Below are 10,747 nucleotides of genomic sequence, written 5' to 3' on the forward strand. Positions count from 1 at the left end.
TTTGGCTTGGCAGGAACAGGATTCAGGATACTGGAACAAGCTTGGCAGGAACAGGATTCAGGATACTCAAGCAGGATTCAGGATTTTCAAACAAGCTTGGCAGGAACAGGTTTCAGGATACTCAAGCAGGATTCAGGATTTTCAAACAAGCTTGGCAGGAACAGAATTCAGGATAGTGGAACAGGATTCAGGATACTCAAGCTTGGCAGGAACAGGATTCAGGATACTAAAACAAGCTTGGCAGGAACAGGATTCTGGATACTGGAACAAGCTTGGCAGGAACAGGATTCAGGATACTCAAGCCGGATTCAGGATTTTCAAACAAGCTTGGCAGGAACAGAATTCAGGATACTGGAACATGATTCAGGATACTCAAGCTTGGCAGGAAAAGAAGCTGAAAGCAAACAGGGCAGAGACAAGCAGGAAGGGACTGGAGCTGAAGACAAACAGGGCAGACACAAGCAGGATACAAAGCTGACCCACACAGACAAACAACAGAACTAAGGCTGAAGCTAAGGTAGAGGGGACTAGAACAAGCAAGGCAGGACACAAAGCTGACCCACACAGACAACAGAACTATGGCTGAAGGCTGAACCTAGCACACAAACAGACCGAGAAGAACAGAAGCAGAAGTGCCCACAGGCACCCTAAACAAGGAATCAAGACACAAGTGCCCACAGGCACACAGGCTATGAACAAGCAACAAGAAATCAAGGCAGAAGTGCCCACAGGCACACAGGCTATGAACAAGCAACAAGAAATCAAGGCAGAAGTGCCCACAGGCACACAGACTAGAGCAAGGCTGAAGTGCTACACTGCACACGGACTAATCTGGAGACCTTTGGCATTGCAAAGGCCCTGAATGAAAGTAACACCACTTTCTTATAACCAGGACAGAGGCAGGAAATACACATAACCCAAAGTGAGGCTTGAAACACAAGGAAGTGTAACCCTACAGGACAGAGGCAGGAAATACACAGAACCCAACGTGAGGCTAGAAACACACAGGAAAGAAACAATGCAGACAGTAGCCAGCTCAGCAGCTGACCATCGGGACATAAGGGGAGTCAGAGAGGGATCACGACCATAGTCGTGACAAAAGGAAGTGATAGGATCCAAAATAGAGAGTAATATATCGTCCGCAAGTAAAAGAATCTTAGACTCAATTGTCCTGCTGTGCAGACCATGGATATCTGGGTGTGCTCGGACTAAGATAGCTAGAGGCTCAATGGCCAACGCAAATAGAAGTGGGGACAAGGCGCATCCCTGCCCTTGTACCCCGAAACAACCGGAAAGCAGAGCGTTGACCATTAACCCGGACCAAAGCATATGGGTCGGTGTAAATAAGCCGAAGCCAGTGCATAAAACTAGGCGAGATCCCTACTCTATTTAAAACTTCAAACAGAAATAGCCAGTGTACCCTATCAAACGCTTTTTCGGCATCCAGCAATAATAGACAAAGAGGAACTCCTTTCATCTCCCCCGCATGAATAATATGGTGCTCTACAGATATTATCAAACGTCTGACGACCTTGGACAAAGCCAACCTGATCTTAATGAATTAGTAGCGGGAGATGCACCTGCAGGAGTGAAGCTAAAATTTTGCTGAAAATTTTATAATCCACTCCCAGTAAAGAAATAGAACGATAAGAGCTACAAAGTTGAGAATCCTTCCCCGGCTTCAATAGTAATGTAATGGTCGCTAGCTTCCAAGACTCAAGAAGCCGATGGCCATCAATAAAAGTTAAACACTTTCAGCAGCAAGGGGGCCAAAAGTTTGCCAAAAACTCTATAAAATTTGTTCGTGAAGCCATCAGGACCCGGAGCCCTACCAGGAGCCAGTTCGCGAATCGCATACAAAATTTCATCTACCTCGATGGGCCTGGATAGACGCTGTTGCACAGTAACGGGTAAGCTTAGTAAAGTTACCTGATCTAGATAGGCGGAGATAGCAGACTCCGACGGGTCAGTATCCAGAGTATAGAACTGAGTGTAATATTCCTGAAACTGGCACTGTAAATAGGCTGGGTCAGACCACACCCTACCTGTATCATCTCTAAGGCTAGGAATATAAATACAACTTCGCCTTCTTAAGCTTATGAGCCAAAAGCTTACTAGCTTTATTGCCAAATTCAAAGTGAGATTGACGCACCCGCTGAAGTTGCTCAGCAACCTCAGCTACTTGTAACTTGTATAACTATTAATACTACTTATCATTTTATAGCGCTACTAGATGTACGCAGTCTTGTTGAATGCGGTGTGCCAGATCTACCAAATGTGGGGCAGATCCAGAGGCTTGTTGGCCCATCTGGCGCTCCACCACCGCTAGTTGCTTACAGAGCGAATCCTCCGTTTGATGTTTTTCCCTCTGCACATGTGCCCTCAATGCAATAAAATGACCCTGCATAACTGCTTTAAAGCCATCCCATAAAACATCTGGCGTAACCTCCCCAGTATCATTAAGTTGAATATACTCTTTAACCAGATTCTCTAGCTGGAGAATATTAGGCACGTCCACCAACAGCGAATCATCCAGACAACAATCAAAATAAGCTCTAGGCATTGCTAACGAACGAAGCTGTAATAACACCGGACTATGGTCGGACCATGAACAGGACAAAATTTGGTGACTCAGCACCACCCTAGGCAAAGAGTATTCCCCCAGCCAAAAGTCAATGCGAGAGAGAGAGACTTATGAACTGAAGAAAAATAAGTAAAAGTTTTACTTGAGGGATTGGCCAAACGCCAGAGGTCCATCACCTGCCACTTAGCAAGAAAGGCATTTAGCAACACGATCTTGCTGTGCATATTGGGCTGTCCCTGAAGAGTTATCCAGGTGAGGATCTATAGTCAAGTTAAAATCACCCCCTACCAACAGAAATCCCACCCAATGCTTTAGCAAAAGTTGATCTAATTGGTGAAAAAAATGTTATGGTCTGCATTAGGCCCGAAACATTTACTAGGATGTATTTGGAAGCCCCCAGAAGAAAATTACTAATAAGAACTGGCCTCCTGGATCCCGAATCACTTTCTCAATCTGCCAAGGGTGGGAATTATTAAAAGCATTCATGGCCCCTTTAGTTTTAGATCCCCCCTAATTAGAGGCAAAATATATCAAAGGAAATTTAGGATTCTGGCACAGGTGCACGTGCACTGGTCTCAAATGTGTCTCCTGAATCAAGGTGACATCTTCAGTTGAATCAACTCTCTAAATAGGAGTTGTCGTTTCATAGGCGTATTCAGCCCCCTTACATTTACGAGCACTAATGATACATCTGATATCTAAATATAACAGTAATGGATGGCAAAAATGACAAGCACTTCAAATCCTACCGTCCACCCTCTAGCCCCATCCATAGACCACCCCTCCTGCCTCCTCCCTCGCTCTAATCTAACTCTAAACACAACTTCCCCTCTCACCCCCTCCCTCCCCCAACCTTGCTCGAAAGAGCATGGAAAAAAATAAAAGATGAAAACACACTCAACACATGGAAACACGCACAAAGAAAATACAAATACGCAATAAAACAGTCAAAAAGATCATACTATAAAACCAAAATAGGGACAGACTACAAAGACACGAAGATTATACCAACCCGTGAACAAACTCCTAAACACCAACTTGTTCACCTCATCGAATACAGACATCCCATCTGCAGAAAAACTTGCCACTTACTTCAAGGAAAAAAATTGTATAACTGCGCAACACTCTACCTCATGATAACCCAGACATAGAAAATTTCCTTAACGAACTGGACCCAAATGATGGAGAATACCTGGCCGACTGAACCTGGTCAAACTGCCCTCCTCACCGTCGATACAGTTGCACAGGTGATCAGTAGGTTCTCCAACACTCACTTCAAAGTAGATACCTGCCCCAACTACTTAATGAAATCCGCCCCTGACCGCTTCATCGCAGACCTCACATCCCACCTAAACTACATGCTTCAGCACGGCCTCTTCCCAAAGGAAAATGGCAACATTCTACTCACCCCGATACCAAAAGACACTACGAAAAAAGCAAATGAAATCACAAATTACCGTCCAGTAGTATCCATCCCGTTATGAAAGCATGGTAACCAAACAACTCACAGATTATATACACAAATTCTCAATATTTCACAAATCTCAGTCAGGATTTCGTCCACTACATAACACAAAAACAGTACTACTCACTCTCCTAGCCAAGCAGGAAATAGCAACTGGCAAAAACATCCTCCTTCTCCAATTCGACATGTCTAGTGTGTTCGACATGGTAAACCACAATATACTATTAAGATTATTACATAAGTTTGGGATTGGTGGTAACATACTTAGCGGGATCAAAGGCTTCCTAACCACAAGAACATATCAAGTAAAATCAAACTCAACCATATCCTCACCATGGAAGGCAGACTGCTGAGTGCCACAAGGATCACCGCTATCACCGATCCTCTTCAACCGAATGATGACCCCTCTAGCCAAGACCCTATCCAACCAAGGCCTGAACCCTTTCATATATGCAGACGATGTTACAATATACATCCCTTACAAATCCAATCTGACAGAAATCACCAGTGAAATCAAAAGAAGCTTGAACATCTTGGACTCCTGGGCAAATGCTTTTCAACTAAAACTCAAACAAAGAAAAAACACACTGTCTCGTTGTCACATCCCAACACGACGCGGACTACCCCACAGTTATCAACACCCCAGATCACACTCTCCCTATCTCAGATAGCCTGAAGCTACTCGGCGCCATGATTGACCGCAACCTAACACTAGAGAAACAAGTGACATCCACAACTAAGAAAATGTTCTACTCAATGTGGAAACTCAAATGAGTGAAACAATTCTTTCAAAGGGAAACATTTTGCAGCCTGATACGATCAATGGTACTAAGTCACATAGACTACTGCAATGGAATCTATGCGGGATGTAAAGAACAAACTCTAAAGAAACTTCAGACTGCTCAGAACACGGCAGCCAGAGTGTGGCTGTGGCTGAGAAAATAAAGGCTAAAGAGTTGGCGTTTCTGAAATACAGAAAAACTCAAAAAGAGAAACACTGGGAGGAATACCGGATGAAACAAAGAAGCCAAGAGAGAGATACGTCTGGCGAAAGCGCAAGTGGAAGAACAAATGGCTAGAAATGTAAGGAGGGGTGACAAAAATTCTTCTAGTATATTAGTGAAAGGAGAATGACTAAAAAGGGAATTGTGAGACTAAAATATACTGTGAACCGCTATGTAGATAAAGATGAAGAAAAAGCAAATTTGCTAAATAGATACTTTTGTTCTGTTTTCACAGACGAAAATCCTGGAGAAGAACCACGATGGACTGGCAAAAGTGCATTTGAGAATGGAGTGGATATAGGACTGTTCACGGAAGAGTGTGTGTATGAACAGCTTGAAAATCTAAAGGTGGACAAAGCCATGGGACCGGACGGGATCCACCCCAGGATATTGAGGGAGCTTGGAGACGGGAGAGGTTCCGAGGGATTGGAGAACGGCGGATGTGGTCCCTCTTCACAAAAGTGGTGATAGGGAAGAAGCTGGAAACTACAGGCCGGTAAGCCTCACTTCAGTTATTGGAAAAGTAATGGAAGCGATGCTGAAGGAAAGGATAGTGAATTACTGGAAGCCAATAAGTTGTAAGGTCCGAGACAACATCCTGGAGAAGGACATCCCGTCTGCAGAAAAACTTGCCACTTATTTCAAGGAAAAAAATTGTAAAACTACGCAACACGTTAGGGTGGTGGACTTTGGTCCTGGGGAACTGAGGAACTGAGTTCGATTCCCACTTCAGGCACAGGCAGCTCCTTGTGACTCTGGGCAAGTCACTTAACCCTCCATTGCCCCATGTAAGCCGCATTGAGCCTGCCAGGAGTGGGAAAGTGCGGGGTACAAATGTAACAAAAAAACAACAACATGGTTTTACCAAAGGGAAATCGTGCCAAACGAATCTCATTGAATTCTTTTACTGAGTGACCGGAGAATTGAATCATGGACGTGCTATAGACATAATCTACTTAGATTTCAGCAAAGCTTTTGACACGGTTCCCCACAGGAGGCTCTTAAATAAACTGGACAGGCTGAAGATAGGACCCGAAGTGGTGAACTGGATTAGGAACTGGTGAATGGACAGATGCCAGAGGGTGGTGATTAATGGAATTCGCTCGGATGAGGGAAAGGTGAGTAGTGGAGTGCCTCAGGGATCGGTGCTGGGGCCGATTCTGTTCAGTATATTTGTGAGTGACATTGCCAAAGGGTTAGAAGGTAAAGTTTGCCTATTTGCGGATGATACTAAGATTTGTAACAGACTGGACACCCGGGAGGGAGTGGAAAATATGAAAAAGGATCTGCGGAAGCTAGAAGAATGGTCTAAGGTTTGGCAATTAAAATTCAATGTGAAGAAATGCAAAGTGATGCACTTAGGAAGTAGAAATCCACGAGAGATGTATGTGTTAGGCGGTGAGAGTCTGATATGTATGGACGGGGAGAGGGATCTTGGGGTGATAGTATCTGAGGATCTGAAGGCGACGAAACAGTGTGACAAGGCGGTGACTGTAGCTAGAAGGTTGCTAGGCTGTATAGAGAGAGGTGTGACCAGCAGAAGAAAGAAGGTGTTGATACTCCTGTATAAGTCGTTGGTGAGGCCCCACCTGGAGTATTGTGTTCAGTTTTGGAGGCCTTATCTTGCTAAGGATGTAAAAAGAATTGAAGCGGTGCAAAGAAAATCTACGAGAGTGGTATGGGATTTGCGTTACAAGACGTATGAGGAGAGACTTGCTGACCTGAACATGTATACCCTGGAGGAAAGGAGAAACAGGGGTGATATGATACAGACGTTCAAATATTTGAAAGGTATTAGTCTGCAAACGAACCTTTTCTGGAGATGGAAAGGCGGTAGAATTAGAGGACATGAAATGAGATTGAAGGGGGGCAGACTCAAGAAAATTGCCTGGAAGTATGTTTTCACGGAGAGAGTGGTGGATGCTTGGAATGCCCTCCCACGGGAGGTGGTGGAGATGAAAACGGTAACGGAATTCAAACATGCGTGGGATAAACATAAAGGAATCCTGTTCAGAAGGAAGGGATCCTCAGAAGCTTAGCTGAGATTGGGTGGCGGAGGCAGGGCTGGTGGTTGGGAGACGGGGCTAGTGCTGGGCAGACTTCTACGGTCTGTGCCTTGAAAATGACAGATACAAATCAAGGTAAGGTATACACAAAAAGTAGCAAATATGAGTTTATTTTGTTGGGCAGACTGGATGGACCGTGCAGGTTTTTTTCTGCCGTCATCATCATCTACTATCTTCGGAAAAACCTGATTTGATAGCGCAAAGCCCCTCCGCGAAAAATTATACTGGCTCCCAATCAAAGAACGTATTACTTTCAAAATCTGCACAATGGTTCACAAAATTATCTACTGAGAAGCCCCGGGATACATGACAGACTTGATTGACCTACCAACTAGAAATACTTCAAAATCATCACAAACGTACCTAAACCTGCATTACCCAAACTGCAAAGGACTCAAATACAAATCAACTTATGCATCCAGTTTTTCCTACATAAGCATACAATTGTGGAACGCACTCCCAAAAGCCATGAAAACCACGTACGACCACCTACACTTTCAGAGAACACTAAAGACTTGTTCAAAAAGGCATACCCTACCAACTCAACATAAATGTCTGATCAGACATATCATGGGAGTTTGCTTGCAGACTGCTGACGTTGCAGGCGCTTGTGGCCCTTCTCCGCCCGCTGCCATCTTGGGTGAGCCCAGACTGCCAGGGCAGATTTCTGCTTGCTAAGGGTCACCAAAGAAGTAACCGGATTCCTTTCCGACAGGATCTCACGGGCCTACGCCACAGATTTAATTTGGTGCATGTGCCCATCTTTATAAAACACCAGGGCAAATGGGTGGCGCCAACGATACCGAATGTCCATTTCTCGCAATTTCGCAGTGACTGGCTTCAGCTCTGCTTGGCGTTTTAGGGTGGCTGAAGCTAGGTCTTGATAGATTTCCACAGAATAAGTGTCCCACCGAAAATTAGGCATCTTCCTAGCTGCTTGCAGCACGAGCTCTTTAAGTTTGAAATCTTGGAAACATGCAGTGATGTCCTTTGATAGATTATTTATTGCAGGGCCCATAGCTCTATGTCCCCATTCCAGGAGAACCTCAGTAGACTCCACTGGAGTACCCACCTCCGCAAGCAGCGAGCTCACCAAACGCTGCACCACCGCCTCACAATCTAGATAAGCAGGGACTTCAGGCAGGCCACAAAAACGTAAATTACGCCGTCTCCCTCAATTCTCAAGGGCTTCAAGTGGAGGAGTGGCCTAGTGGTTAGGGTGGTGGACTTTGGTCCTGGGGAACTGAGGAACTGAGTTCGATTCCCGGCACAGGCAGCTCCTTGTGACTCTGGGCAAGTCACTTAACCCTCCATTGCCTGCCGCATTGAGCCTGCCATGAGTGGGAAAGCGCGGAGTACAAATGTAACAAAAATTAAAATTCAAGTTTCTCAGCTAGCTGCTGGTGCCCAGAGCAAAGGTATGTGACCTACTGATCTAAAGAGCCCATCGCCTCCATCTCTTCAAGGTGGTTGCCTAGATCATGTATCTCCCCCCTCAGGTCAGCACCCAGTGATGCCAAGTCAGATCGAACCCCTTTCAGGTCTGTCCGAATCTCTATTAGCCAATCGCAAAGCTCAGGAATCTGCAACACCTCTCCTTTTTCAGCATCTTCCCCGGAGAGAAACATATCTTGGGGAGAGAGATCTAGAGCATGCTGTGAGGAGCGTGGATCCTCCGCCATCGGGCCCGCCACGCGGTTCGCGGCCGCATCATTTATATATGCACACTGGGAGAGATTTGCTTGTTTACTCATCTTTATCCATGGGGAAGCCTCACACCAGCTAAAATCCCCCCTCAGGCTCAATGTGGCTTACAATACATTATGGATAGTGGAAATGAGAAGAGAATAGACATTTGATGTTACAGTAGGATTTTGGGTTACATGGTAATGGAATACATGATAGTGATATAACAAAGGGCATTCTTGACAAGTTCTGGATAAATGTAGGAGTATCACATGTTTTGATCTTTATGGTATACTAGTAAAAAAGGCCCGTTTCTGGAACGAATGAAACGGGCGCTAGCAAGGTTTTCCTGGGAGTGTGTATGTTTGAGAGAGAGAGCCAGAGTGAATGTGCGGGTGTGTGACAGAGTGAGACTGTCTGTGTGACAGTGTGTGTGTGAGAATGAGAGTGTGTGACAGGGCCCCCTCCCCTGTTCCTAATGCCCCTCACCCCATTCCCTCCCCTCCTTTTCCTCCTCCTTCCCACACTTTGGGTTTCTTAAGGCTTTCAAAAGTCTATGTACCCCCGTGGCCCTAACGCCCAGTATCCGGATACCCCACCGCTTTCCTCCTCACCCCTCCCCCAAGATGTAATACTTTCACGTCCTTCATTTTTTTTTTTTAAAAAGTGTCCTATCTACCCTGTGTACAAATGCCCGGCAATCAGATTGTGTTCCTGTCATAAATTTTCATTTCTTTCAGTCATTCACAACTCCCCCCCCCCTCCCTTCTCCAGTTTAACCCTTTCGCTTCCTTCAGTCTTTTAAAACTCTCCTATCTACCCTGTGTCCTAATGGCCAGCATTCAGATTGTTATCCTTTCCCAAATGTTCATGTCTTTCATTCCTTCAGAACTCCCTCCCTCCCCCCATTTAACACTTTCGGTTCCTTCAGTCTTTTAAAACTCTCCTATCAACCCTGTGTCCTAAAGGCCAGCACTCAGATTGTTTTGCTTTGCCAAATTGTCTGTCACTGAGATCAGTGTGTTGCCTGCCTAGCAGACCACTTCCGGCAGGCACGGTCCCAAGCACATCCTGTTGGAGGTGAGAATTATTATATAGGATCTTGTCGAAGAGATGGGTCTTTAGTAGTTTGCGGAAGTTGGTCAGTTCATAGGTCGCTTTTAGGTTGCGTGGCAATGCTTTCCAGAGTTGCGTGCTCATATAGGAAAAGGTTGATGCGTGCATTAATTTATATTTTAAGCCTTTAGAGTTGGGGAAATGAAGATTAAGGAATGTGCAAGATGATCTGTTAGCATTCCTACTACTACTACTACTACTACTACTATTTAGCATTTCTATAGCGCTACAAGGCATACGCAGCGCTGCACAAACATAGAAGAAAGACAGTCCCTGCTCAAAGAGCTTACAATCTGGGTGATAGGTCTATCAGGTCTGACATGTAGGCTGGGGCCTCGCCATGGATGATTTTATGTACTAGGGTACATACTTTGAACGTGATGCATTCTTTAAGTGGTAACCAGTGTAGCTTCTCTCGTAGGGGTTTTGCGCTTTCGTATTTTGATTTTCCAAATATGAGTCTGGCTGCTGTATTCTGGGCTGTTTGGAGTTTTTTGAGTATTTGCTCTTTGCAGCCAGCGTAGAGTGAGTTGCAGTAATCTAGATGGCTGAGTACTAATGATTGTACTAAATTGCAGAAAATGGTCCTTGGGGAAAAATGGTTTTACTCTTTTTAATTTCCACATTGAGTAGAACATTTTTATGGTTGTGTTTTTCGCGTGATTCTCAAGTGTTAGGTGCCGATCAATGGTGACTCCAAGAATTTTCAGGGTTTCCGAAATTGGTAGATTTAGTTTTGGTGTGTTGATGGTGGTAAAATTTACTCGTGTTGTGTTGAGAGGTGAGTATTAGGAATTGGGTTTTTTCTGCATTGAGTTTTAGCTGA

Source organism: Microcaecilia unicolor, chromosome 7 (assembly GCF_901765095.1).
Source record: "Microcaecilia unicolor chromosome 7, aMicUni1.1, whole genome shotgun sequence".
Classification (NCBI taxonomy): domain Eukaryota; kingdom Metazoa; phylum Chordata; class Amphibia; order Gymnophiona; family Siphonopidae; genus Microcaecilia; species Microcaecilia unicolor.